Genomic DNA, 13,216 nt, shown 5'->3' with positions numbered 1-13,216 from the left:
AGAGTAGAACTGCCCTATAGAGTTTCCAAGGAGCCCCTGGTGGATTTGAACTGCCAGCATTTTGGTTAGCAGCCTTACCTCTTAATCACTGCACCACCAGGGTTTTTGACCTTATGTATAACAGAATGAAACATTGCCTGGTCCTGCACCATCCTCAAAATCATTGCTGTGTTTGAACCCATTGTTGCAGCCACTGTTCCAATCCATCTCATTGAGGGTCTTCTTTTGGCTTACCCTCTACTTTACCAAGCATGATGTCCTTCTCCAGGGATTTGTCCCTCCTGATAACATGTCCAGAGTAAGTGAGAAAATTCTCATCATCCTTGCTTCTAAGGAGCATACTGGCTGTACTCCTTCCAAGACAGATTTGTTCGTTCTTCTGTCAGTCCATTATTTTTCCAATACTCTTTGCCAACACAATTCAAATGTATCATTTTTTCTTTGGTCTTCCTTATCCATTTTCCAGCTTTCCCATGCATATGGGTCAATAGAAAACACCATGGCTTAGGTCAGGCCCACCTTAGTCTTAAAAGTGACATCTTTATTTTTTAACACTTTAAAGAGATCCTTTGCAGCAAATTTACCCAATGCAATACCTTGTTTGATTCCTTGTCTTCCATGGATAATTAGTATGTGCTTATTGAATTTAATTATATAATAAAATTTAATTTAAATGAACCATAATTCATTCCCTTGGAATTTCAGAAACCTGAGGTTAACCATTTTCCAGCTACTGCTAACTTAGCTGCCCTGAAGGGAAATCTGTCTACTCTGCTCTCTTTAAAACACAAAAGTCATAAAATTTTCCGGGGTAAAATGTCCAGATTCCATTTTTTTAGTCAAGATTGTTCTGATATCGGACAAATTCTGCCAATGGATTTGAGTTTTAAGCAAATCTATAAGCATCTGTGAATTTGTATGACTTTCTTTAGAAATTGCCTATTTCTTATTATTCAGATAATGAGGAAGAAAAGTCAATATTTTTACCGTTTGTTTTTAGATAAAGAAACTGAAGCTCAGAATTGTCAAGTCAGGCAGAGTCTGCCAGTAGAATCTCCAGTTAACTATTCTCCTATCTTCCTTATTTAACAGAATACTGCTTTTTGTTGGGGTTGGCAAAGTTCCCACCTAAAAAAGGATTTCTCAGGCTTTTTTACAGATAAGGATAGCCATGTGATGATATTTCTGGACAATGAGATGTAAGCGGATTTTTTGGGAGGGATTTCTGGGAAAGTACCTTAAACAACTCATCCAGTACCACAAGCACCCTTTTTGCCTTTGGCTCTTATCCCTTCTTCCCATCAGAAACGCAGACCTACTGGCCATAGCTCTAGCAACTATCTTGAGCAGACTGTGAGGGAAAAGCCTTGACATTCTTGCAACACCATGATGAATTTTTCGCTATGAGAGAATAGCATAACACCTGTCTTGCTTAAGCCACTGCTCCTAAGATTACCTGTTACATGCAGTTGAACCTTGTTCTTCTTTTTTACCTCCAGTGACAAACCCAAGTTTCCACCGCTATAAAATAGTGTAACTTGTTCTGATTCCGCACTGAATAAAGGGTGCTAAGAGAAGAAGTCCTCAAATTTACATCAGCTAGCCAAAGTAATATTTAAGTACTTACTTTCAGGGTTAGAATTATCCCTGAGGTCCGTCTGTGTCCTGAGATGCAAAAATAAGTTCTCATTGCATTCCCCATTGTTGTATACATGCATTTATCAACTATTATTGAAAGCTTACTATCGATAGACAATACACTACCTGTAGACCAAAGACAGAATATGTGACTGCTACCCAGAAGTTTGTAGTTTATTTTCAAATAAACATATATAGTCACACTCCAGTTTCAAATAAACGAATACAGCCATATTTTAAAGAAACAATTAACCAAATAATTTTCATAATTTTGATGTGTTGTTGTTAGGTGCTGTCAAGTCAATTCCGACTCATAGTGACCTTCTGTACAACAGAACGAAACACTACCTGGTCCTGTGTCATACTCACAATCATTGTTAATCTTGAACCCATTGTTATAACCATGGTGCCAATCTATCTTATTGAGGGGTTTCTCTTTTTCACTGACCTTCTGCTTTAACAAGTGTAATGTCCTTCTCCAGGGAATGATCCCTCCTGATAACATGTCTAAAGTATGTGAGATGAAGTTGTCTCACCATCCTTGCTTCTAAGGAGCATTCTGGCTGCACTTCTTCCAAGACAAATTTGTTCATTCTTTTGGCAGTCCATGGTATATTCAATCTTCTTCATTAACACCATAGTTCGAAGGCAAACAGTTTTTCTAAGGCCTTCATTATTCTTAGGCATATGAGGCAATTGAAAATACCATAGCTTGAGTCAGGTGCACCTTAGTCCTTAAAGTGACATCTTTGCTTTTCAACATTTTAAAGAGATCTTTTGTGGTAGATTTACCCAATACAATGTGTCATTTGATTTCTTGACTGTTGCTTCCATGGGCGTTAATTTTGGTTCCAAGTAAAATGAACACTTTGACGACTTCAATCTTTTCTTCATTTATCATGATGTAGCTTATTGGTCCATTTGTGAGGATTTTTATTTTCCTTATGTTGAGGTGTAATCCATACAGAAGCCTGTGGTCTTTGATTTTCATAGGTAAGTGTTTCAAGGTCTCTTCACCTTCAGCAACAAGGTTGTGTCATGTCCCTATCACAGGTTGCTAATTAGTCTTCCTCCAATTCTGATGCCACATTCTTGTTTATATAATCCAACTTCTCAGATTATTTGCTCATCATACAGAATGAATAAGTATGGTGAGAGGACACAACCCTACACACACCTTTTTTTTACTTTAAATAACACAGTACCCTTTGTTCTGTTTGAGTGACTACCTCTTAATCTATGAGCACAATTAAGTGTTCTAGAATTTCCATTTTTCACAATGTTATCCATAATTTGTTGAATGCCTTTGTATAGTCAATAAAACATCTGTCTGGCCTTCTCTGGTTTCAGCCAGGATCCATCTGACATCAGCAATGATATCCCTCATTTCAAGTCCTCTTCTGAATCCAGCCTGAATTTCTGGCAGCTTCCTGTCAATGTACTGCTACCACCAGTTTTGAATGATCTTCAGAAAAATTTTACTAGTGTGTGATATTAATGATATTGTTCAATAATTTCCACATTCTGTTGGATCACCTTTCTTTGAAAGGGGCACAAATATGGATCCTGCCAGGTAGTTGTTTTCCAAATTTCTCGGCATAGATGAGTAAGCACCTCCAGCACTGCATCCATTTGTTGAAACATTTCAGTTGATATTCTATCAATTCCTGGAGCCTTGTTTTCCCCCAATGCCTTCGGTGTAGCTTGGACCTCTTCCTTCAGTACCATCGGTTCTTGATCATATGCTACCTCTTGAAATAGTTGAATGTCAACCAATTATTTTTGGTACAGTGACTCTGTGTATTCCTTCCACCTTCTTTTGATGTTTCCTGAGTCTTTTAATATTTTCCTAATACAGTCCTTTACTATTGTAACTTGAGTCTTGAATTTTTTCTTCAGTTCTTTCATCTTGAGAAATCCTGAGAGCATTCTTCCCTTTTGGTTTTCTATCTCCAGGTCTTTGCAGATGTTATTATAATACTTTGTTTTCTCAAGCCACCCTTTGAAATCTTCTGTTAAGCTCTTTTACTTCATCATTTCTTCTGTTTGCTTTAAAAACCCAACAAAAAAGTTTCAGAGTCTCTTCTGACATCCATTTTGGTCTTTTCTTTCTTTTTGGTCTTTTTAATGACCTCTTGCTTTCTTCATGTATGTTTTTGATGTCATTGCACCACTCACCCAGTCTTCCATCGTTAGTGTTAAATATGTCAAATCTGTTTTAAGATGGTCTCTAAATTTAGGTGGGATGTACTCAAGATGGTACTTTGCTTGTTATGGGCTTATTCTAACTTTCTTCAACTTCGTCTTGAACTTGCATATGAGCAATTGATGGTCTGTTTCACAGTCAGCCTCTGACCCATTTCTGACTAAGGATTTTGAGCTTCATCATCGTCTCTTTTCACAGATGTAGTCAATTTGATTTCTGTGCATTCCATCTGGTGAGGTCCATGTGTATATTCACCATTTATGTTTTTGAAAAAAGGTATTTGTAATGAAAAAGTTGTTAGTCTTGCAAAATTCTGTTGGGCCATCTCCAGTGTCATTTCTGTCATCAAGGTCATATTTTCTATCAATTCTTATTCTTTGTTTCCAACTTTCACATTCCAATCACCAATATTTACCAATGTAACTTGATTAGATGTGTAATCAATTTCAAGCTGCAGAAGTTGGTTAAATCTTCAATTTCTTCATCTTTGGTCTTAGTGCTTGGTGTGTAAATTTGAATAATAGTCATATTAACTGGTCTTCCTTGTATGTGTGTGGATATTATCCTATCACTGACAGGGCTGTACTTCAGGCTAGAACTTGAAATGTTCTTTTTGATGACGAATGTGACATCATTGCTCTTGAAGTTGTCATTTCTGGCATAGTAGATCGTATGATTATCTGATTCAAAATGGCCACTACTAGTCCATTTCAGCTCATTAATGCCTCAGATATGGATGTTTATGTGTTCCATTTCATTTTTGATGACTTCCAATTTCCTAGATTCATACTGCATACATTTCCCTTTCCTATTATTAATGGCTGTATACAGTTGTTTCTTCTCTTTTTGAGTCATGCCACATCAGTAAATGAAGGTCTGGAGAGCTTTATTCCATCCACTTTATTAAGGTCGACTCTACTTTTAGCAGCCAGCTCTTCCCCAGTCATCTTTTGAGTGGTTTTCAACCTGAGGGGCTGCTTTTCCAATAGTATATAATTTTGATAATACCATAAAAGTAACATGTTATTATGACAGCACATAATTAGGAAGGCTATTCCAGTCTGTGGCATAACTGAAGGCTTCAGAGAGAGTGGGACATTTGTGCTGACTTCTGAAAGATGAGCATGAATTAGCCTGACAAGTGTGTGTATATATCCAGGGGACAGGGGGTCTAACAACACAGCATATGTAAAGTTCCTGTGTTTTAATAAAGGTCACAAAGAATGGTTCACTATTAGACTGGAGAAGTAGGTCCCTTTAGACTCTGCCGATATTGTGGGCGTTATAGCATCTGAAACCATGGAAGACGTCTAAATGGTAAAGAGATATAACTAAATAGCTTGTGGATTAAAAAGAAAACAATCTAGCTAAGACACTTTTTAAAAAAAATTTGGAAAGAGACAAAGGGAAGCAGAACTATTAGTTAACATGTTATTGCAGTAGTTCAGATAAAAGATGTTGGTGAATTAGAATACAGCACTGATAGATGAATTAGAAATAAGTGGTCAGATTCAATAAGTTTTTAGGAAGTACATAGTATTTAACATCTGGATATAATGACTGACTGGATAGGAAAGAATGATGATGTTAGGAATGACTCCCTGGTTTCTGCCGTGAACAACTTTGTGGATGCTGTCATAAAATACCAAGATAGAGAATGGAAGAGAAAGACAGATTTTGAAGGAAAGAGCATAAATTCAGTTTGTTGAGTTTGGGATATGTATATAAATTTAAAAAAAAAAAAATTTTTTTTTTTTTTTTGTATCACATCCAAGTGAAGATATTGAATAGGCAATAGAACATAAAGAACTAAGCTCAAGAGAAGTCTTGAGTGAATCTCTAGTTATGGGTGTGGCCAGCATACAAATTATACCTTTATTTATGTTTTCCCTGCACATCTGTCAGTACGTCCTACTGTGGGGGTTTACATGTTGCTATGATATTGGAAGCTATGCCTCTGATATCAAACAAAAGCAGGGTCACCACTGGCAGACAGGATTCAACTGAGCATTCAAACTAAGACAGACTAGGAAGAAGGACCTGGCAATCTATTTCTGAAAAAATTTAGCCAGTGAAAACCTTACAAATAACAGAGGAACATGGTCTGATATAGTGGCAGAAGATGAGTGCCTCTGGTTGGAAGGCACTGGGGAAGATCTGCCTCCTCAAAGTAAAGTCAACCTTAACAACATGGATAGAGTCAAGCTTTAAGAATCTTCACTTGCTGATGTGGCACCACTCAAAATGAGGAGAAACAGCTGCAAATATTCATTAATGATCAGAATGTGGAATGTATGAAGTATAAATCTAGGAAAATTGGAAATCATCAGAAATTAAATGGAATGCATAAACATGAATATCCTAGGCACTAGTGAGCTGAAACGGACTAGTAGCGGTCATTTTGAATCAGGAAATCATACGGTCTACTATGCCAGAGATGACAACTTGAAGAGAAATGATGTCACATTCGTTGTGAAAAAGAACATTTCAAGGTCTATCCTGAAGTACAGCCCTATCAGTGATAGGATAATATTCATACATCTACAAGGAAGACCAGTTAATATGACTATTATTCAAATTTAAGCACCAACCACTAAGGCCAAAGATGAAGAAATTGAAGATTTTTACCAAATTCTGGAGTCTAAAATTCATCAAACATGCAATCAGAATGCAATGATAATTACTGGTGATTGGAATCCAAAAGTGGGAAACAAAAAAGAAGGATAGGTAGTTGGACAATATGGCCTTGGTGATAGAAATGATGCTGGAGATCACATGATAGAACTTTAGAGGGCTATTGACTTCTTCACTGCAAATACCTTTTTTCAACAACATAAATGGCAACTATACACATGGACCTCACAAGATAGAGTACACAGGAATAAAATTGACTACATTTGTGGAAAGAGACGATGATAAAACTCAACACCATCAGTCAGAACAAGGCCAGGGGCTAACTGCGGAACAACCATCAATTCCTCATACGAAAGTTCAAGTTTAAGCTGAAGAAAATTGGAACAAGTCTGTGAGAGCAAAAGTAGGACCTTGAGTATATCCAACACGAATTTAGAGGCCATCTCAATAATAGATTTGACTCACTAAACACTAATAACCAAAGACCACACAAGTTGTGGAATTACATCAAGGACGTCATACATGAAGAAAGCAAGAGGTCATTAAAAAGACAGGAAAGATAGAAAAGACCAAAATGGCTGTCAGAAGAGACTTTGAAACTTGCTCTTGAACATCAAGTGGCTAAAGAGAAAGGAAGAAATGATGAAGTAAAAGAGCTGAACAGAAGATTTCAAAGGGCACCTCGAGAAGACAAAGTAAAATATTATAACCACAAGTTCAAGGACTTGGAGTTAATAAACCAAAAGGAAAGAACACATTCAGCATTTCTCAAGCTGAAAGAACTGAAGAAAAATTCAAGCCTCAAGTTGCAATATTGAAGGATTCTACAGGGAAAATTTTAAACAATGCAGGAAACATCAAAAGAAGATGGAAGGGATACATAGAGTCACTGTACCAAACAGAACTGGCCAAGGTTCAACCATTTCAGGAGATAGCATATGATCAGGAACCAGTGGTACTGAAGGAAGTGGTCCAAGCCGCACTGAAGGTATTGGTAAAAAACAAGGCTCCAGGAATTGACAGAATATCAATTGAGATGTTTCAACAAACAGATTCAGCGCTGGAGGTGCTCACTCATCTATGCCAAGAAATTTGGAAGACAGCTCCCTGGCTAACAAACTGGAAGAGATCCATATTTACGACTATGCCCAAGAGAGGTGATTCAACCAAATGTGGAAGTTATTGAACAATATCACTAATATCACTTGCAAGTCAAATTTTGCCAAAGATCATTCCAAAATGGCTGCAGCAGCACATCCACAGGGAACTGTCAGAAATTCACCCGGATTCAGAAGAGGACAAAGAATGAGTGATATCATTGCTGATGTCAGATGGATTCTAGTTGAAAGCAGAGAATACCACAAAGATGTTTACCTGTTTTTTATTGACTATGCAAATGTATTTTACTGTGTGGATCATAACAAATTATGGATAACATTGCAAAGAATGGGAATTCTAGAGAGCTTATTTGTCCTTGTGAGGAACCTGTACATAGACCAAAAGGCAGTCATTTGAACAGAACAAAGGGGTGCTGCGTGGCTTAAAATCGGGAAGGTGTGTGTCAGGGTTGTATCCTTTCAACACACTTATTCAAACTGCATGCTGAGCAAATAATCCGAGAAGCTGGACTATATGAAGAAAAACGAGGCAATAGAATTGGAGGAAGACTCGCTAACAACCTGCATTATGCAAATGACATAACCTTGTTTGCTGAAAATGAAGTGGACTTGAAGCACTTGCTGATGAAGATCAAATCTTTCAGTATGGATTACACCTCAACATCAAGAAAACAAAAATCCTCACAACTAGACCAATAAGCAACATCATGATAAACGGAGAAAAGATCGAAGTTAAGGGTTTCATTTTACTTGGATCCACAATCAACACACATGGCAGCAGCAGTTAAAAAATCAAAGATTGAGCAAATCTGCTGCAGAAGACCTCTTTAAAGTGGTAAAAAGCAAAGATGTCACCTCGAAGACTCATGTGTGCCTGACCCAAGCCATGGTGCTCTCAATAGCCTCATATGCATGCGAAAGCCAGACAAAGTATAAGGAAGGCTGAAGAAGAATTGATGCCTTTGAATTATGGTGTTGGGGCAGAATATTGAATATACCATGGACTGCCATAAGGACGAACAGATCTGTCTTGGAAGAAGGCCAGAATGCTCCTTAGAAGCAAAGATGGTGAGACTTCGTCTCACATACTTTCACAATGTTATCAGGAGGGATCAGTCTCTAGAAAAGGTCATCATGCTTGGTAAAGTAGAGGAAGACTCTCTTTACAAGATGGATTGACACAGTGACTAGAACAATGGGCTCAAACGTAACGACAATTGTGAGAATGGCACAGGATCAGACAATGTTCCATTGTACATAGGCTTGGTATGAGTCGAAACTGACTTGAGGGCACCCGAGAACAACAACAGTGTATGTTCATTACTGCACTTCCATTTCTCGTGTTTCTAGACTAGGGGCTCTTTGTACTACCAGTAAGTAGTTTTATGCTAATGAGAATTAGATATGTTATTGTATCTTCATCCATCCTATGCATCTTACTTACTTTGCTCTATGTTTTCAATTCTAAATGAGTTAGTTAGAAAGCTAACTTTCTCAGAGAGCTCAGACAGGACCTTTATCATTCTGCATTGTATCTGTCTCCTATTATGTTACAATAATATTAAGAAGAAGAATATCAGCAATTTACCGACCACTTAAATGTGCCAGACACTCTTCCATTCTTTGTGTATCTTATTTCTGATAGTCTCAACAATTCTACAAAGAAGTGTTTTCAACATCAATTTATAATTGACAAAGCTGAGAATCACATTGATCAAAATCATTCTTATGGCAAGTGTGAGGCTTGCCTTCAATCCTGAGTCTCTCAGACTCCCACACTGTCCCTGTTAAGTGCCTAATAAACAATGCTTCACGGTAATGATGAAAACACGTACCAGCTCTTCCTAAAGTAGCCCCCAAACACTCCATACAAATCCTCTAGAAGTATTTTGAAGAGTGTGGAGCTATTTTCCTTAGGAAAATTACATTTATAGATAAGATATGGATGGTGTTCATAAAGCAGTCAAGGGACTACATTTTATACCTATTCCCTTTGTTCACTTTTATAAAGGAAATGAACAATGAGAGCTACTTCTTATCCCTTTATATACTAATATTTCAAAATAGGCCTCAAAAAGTCCATTTGTTTTAAGAAAGATCTCAGTAAGAAATTCATTTAGAGTAGTTATGATGAATGAGAATTTTATTTCTGCAGAAATAGCAAAATAGTCTGTCCACAGTGGGATCTCCAGGTCCTGGTTCAGTGCCCACTGCTTCTAAGAATTTGACACATTAATAAGATGGATGAGTGAGGTGGTAAGAAACATTCTTTAGACCTCATTTCGACTTTTCTTTGTCTCATCTCAGTCATTTTACTCCCCCCCCCCGCCCCGCAACGAAGTTGTACTCTTTTAGATAGGAGCATTTTGAGCAAATGATGAGGTGAATTTCATCCTTTCTTAGTAGGATCTTCATTCAAGTATAGATTACAAATTAATGATCTAAACTATGTATTTTAAATACCATTCTAAATAATAAGGAGTATAACTGGAAATATATGCCTGAAACATATTCATTTTCAAAGATGTAAGTTATCTATCTGTTAAAATTGCTGTTGTTAGGTGCCATCAGGTTGCTTCTGATTCATGGTGACTCTACATACAATATATCGAACCACAGCCAGGTCCTGTGCCATCCTCATGATTGTTGTCATGCTTGAGCTCATTGTTGCAGCCACTGTGTCAATCTATCTCCCTGAAGGTCTTCCTCTTTTTCACTGACTCTCTACTGTACCAAGCATGATGTCCTTCTCCAGGGACTGATCCCTCCCGATAACATGTCCAAAGTATGTGAGACGAAGTTTCGCCATCCTTGCTTCTAAGGACCACTCTGGCTGTACTTCTTTCAAGACAGATTTGTTCATTCTTCTGGCAGTTCATGGTATATTCAATATTCTTTGGCAATGTCATACTTCAAAGGCTTCAGTTCTTCTTTGGTCTTCCTTATTAAAACAGGTCTTATTAAAATATGTCTTCAAAAGTGATCACTTTTAGACTCCTTTTTTAAAATAAAATATAATAATTTTCCCAATGTAAAAATAATAAACATTCATTATAAAAACTTGGAAAATACTAAAAGATATAAAAATTTCCTTCCAGGATTTTTTTTCATTGCATGACTATGATTGTAAAATACATATATACATATACACATCTATACCCTAATATATTTAATATTATTGAATTGGGGTATATGATATATATATTATTAAATTTGGATATAGATATAGATATACGGAAATCCTGGCGGCATAGTGGTTAGGAGTTTGGCTGCTAAACAAAAGGCCAGCAGTTCAAATCCACCAGGCTCTTCTCGGAAACCATATGGAGCAGCTCTCCTCTGTCCTATAGCGTTACTATGAATCAGAATTGACTCGATGGCTAGAGTTTGGTTTTTTTGGTATATGTATATATATCCTTATCCTCCAGAAAGTGTGAATCTTACAAAGCAAAAAACACTTTGTAGATGTGAATAAGATACAGATCTTGAGATGGTGAGGTTATTCTGGATTATCTAGGCATGACCAATCTAATCAAATGAGTTCTTTAAAGTAGAGAACCTTTTCCAGCTCAGCTAAAAAATAAGGTGAAATAAGAAGGCAGAGAGGCTGAAAGTGTGAGAAAGCCTCAACCCACCATTGCTGGCTTTGAAAATGGAGCAAGAAGGCCAATAGTCAAGAATCTCAGTTGCCCTAGAAGCTGAGAATATTCTTCAGCTGACAGACAGCAAGAAAATGGTAATCTCAGTCCTACAACTGCAAGGAACTGAATTTTGCCGACGACCTGAATGAACAAGGAAACTGATTCTCCCCTAGAGCCTCCAGAAAGAAACATAGTCATGCTGACACTATGAATTTAACCTGATAAAACCATATTGGATTTATGACACACAAAACTATGAGATAACAAATTTCTGTTGTTTAAACCACTAAATCTGTGGTAATTTGTTTTGGCAGCAGTAGAAAATTAACACAAAGTCAATTTAGTCCTCCTCACTTATTGGTAACATTTATTCTCTGTCCTGTACAGGTACAGCATGGCACAGTCAATGCTAAATAGTCTACTTTTAGAGAAGCTTTTAACCACTGAAAGCCTTTTAGTATCCATTTGCTCTTTCCTGGTGCCTTTAAATACTTGTAAGTCCCTATTGTATTAAACTGCTCTGTAACTCATTGCTATTTAATTCATTTTTCAATATCCCCTCCAAGATTAGCCAAGGCTTTATTATTATGGTAGGTGGAGGGGAGGAGTAGAATGGAAGGAAAATTAAGGTTATGATGATGGGGATGGTGATGGTAGGGGGGACTTGTATAAAATAAATGTCATAAAACTATAGCATTTTTTAGATGGTTATATGAGAAGGAATATTAATTTAGACTCTTAATCATACTTGTGTGACTTTGGTAGTGTGGCAGTTATGAGATACTAAATAGGAAAGTATTTTGTGAACTCTAAACCAAACACAAAAACTAGACATTATTACATTAATTCGGCACTTATCCCAATTACTTGAATCAAATCAACAATGACATAGTACAGAAAGTTATTGAAAGTTCTTCATTCCATTGTGTTATTTCACTCTTAACTTGAGGGCTTAGTCAATGCAAGGCTCTTATGCTAGCTCAACTTGCTTGCCATTCTGAACCTATTGAAGTATTTGCCATGTAAACAGAGACAGAATTTTAACCTTCCCCAGAGACCATTTGATTTTTTTTTTTTTTCCTGCTATGCCAAATACCATAGGCATTAGAAGTTTCAAGATGGGCCTAAGTGATTTTATTTGTTTAAAGGAGCACAGACCAAAGAGCTTACCCTTATCTATATCAGTTAGGAGTTGGTCAGGAGACTGGTCTCCAAGTATCCCACTGCGGTTGAGCCGATTCCAACTCATAGCAACCCTATAGGGCAGAGTAGAACTGCCCCATAGGGTTTCCAAGGCTCTAAATCTTTTTGGAAGCAGACTGCCACATCTTTCTGCCACGGAGTGCTGACCTTTTGGTTCGCAGTCAGTGCTTAACCACTGGGCCACCAGGGCTCCTTTCTCCAAGAATAAAGGGCTTTAATATATGGAATTAGAGGTTTACAAACTATTGAAAGGGCTGAGGGAGTGAAGTCAGGAAAACCATTACAATGACACTAACCTGCAGTATCACAGTAGACATATTTCAAAAACTGGCCAAGAAGCTGCTGAAAAATCTTAGGAACCTGCAGAAATTTTGCAACTGTTTTGGTCTGCAGAACTAAGGCAAATGACTCTTAAGATGCTGCAGCCTTCAATACCAGCTGTTTACAGCCCTGAAGCAGATGATTACAGGAGATTCCCTGGAAGTACTGAAACACTGAAATTCATTGTGACCCCATGCGTGTGACCCAAATGCCTCCAGAGAAAATGTACTTTCCTTCTCTTTCACATCAGAATTTCTCTTACTGGCTGACCCTACACTAGAACCACTCAGGGAAGCAGATTCTGGCAGCTTTAGTTCTATGACACTGTAGAAGGGATTGGTGTGATGCCAAATCGACAGTGGAAAATGTACTACATTATCCTATAAAAAAAAAAAAAAATAGGGGCTGAAAAGGCTGAAGACCTCTAAATGTTCCTGATTTAATGCTGCTCATTG

Source organism: Elephas maximus, chromosome 4, assembly GCF_024166365.1.
Source record: "Elephas maximus indicus isolate mEleMax1 chromosome 4, mEleMax1 primary haplotype, whole genome shotgun sequence".
Lineage (NCBI taxonomy): Eukaryota > Metazoa > Chordata > Mammalia > Proboscidea > Elephantidae > Elephas > Elephas maximus.
This window is presented reverse-complemented; position numbering follows the sequence as displayed.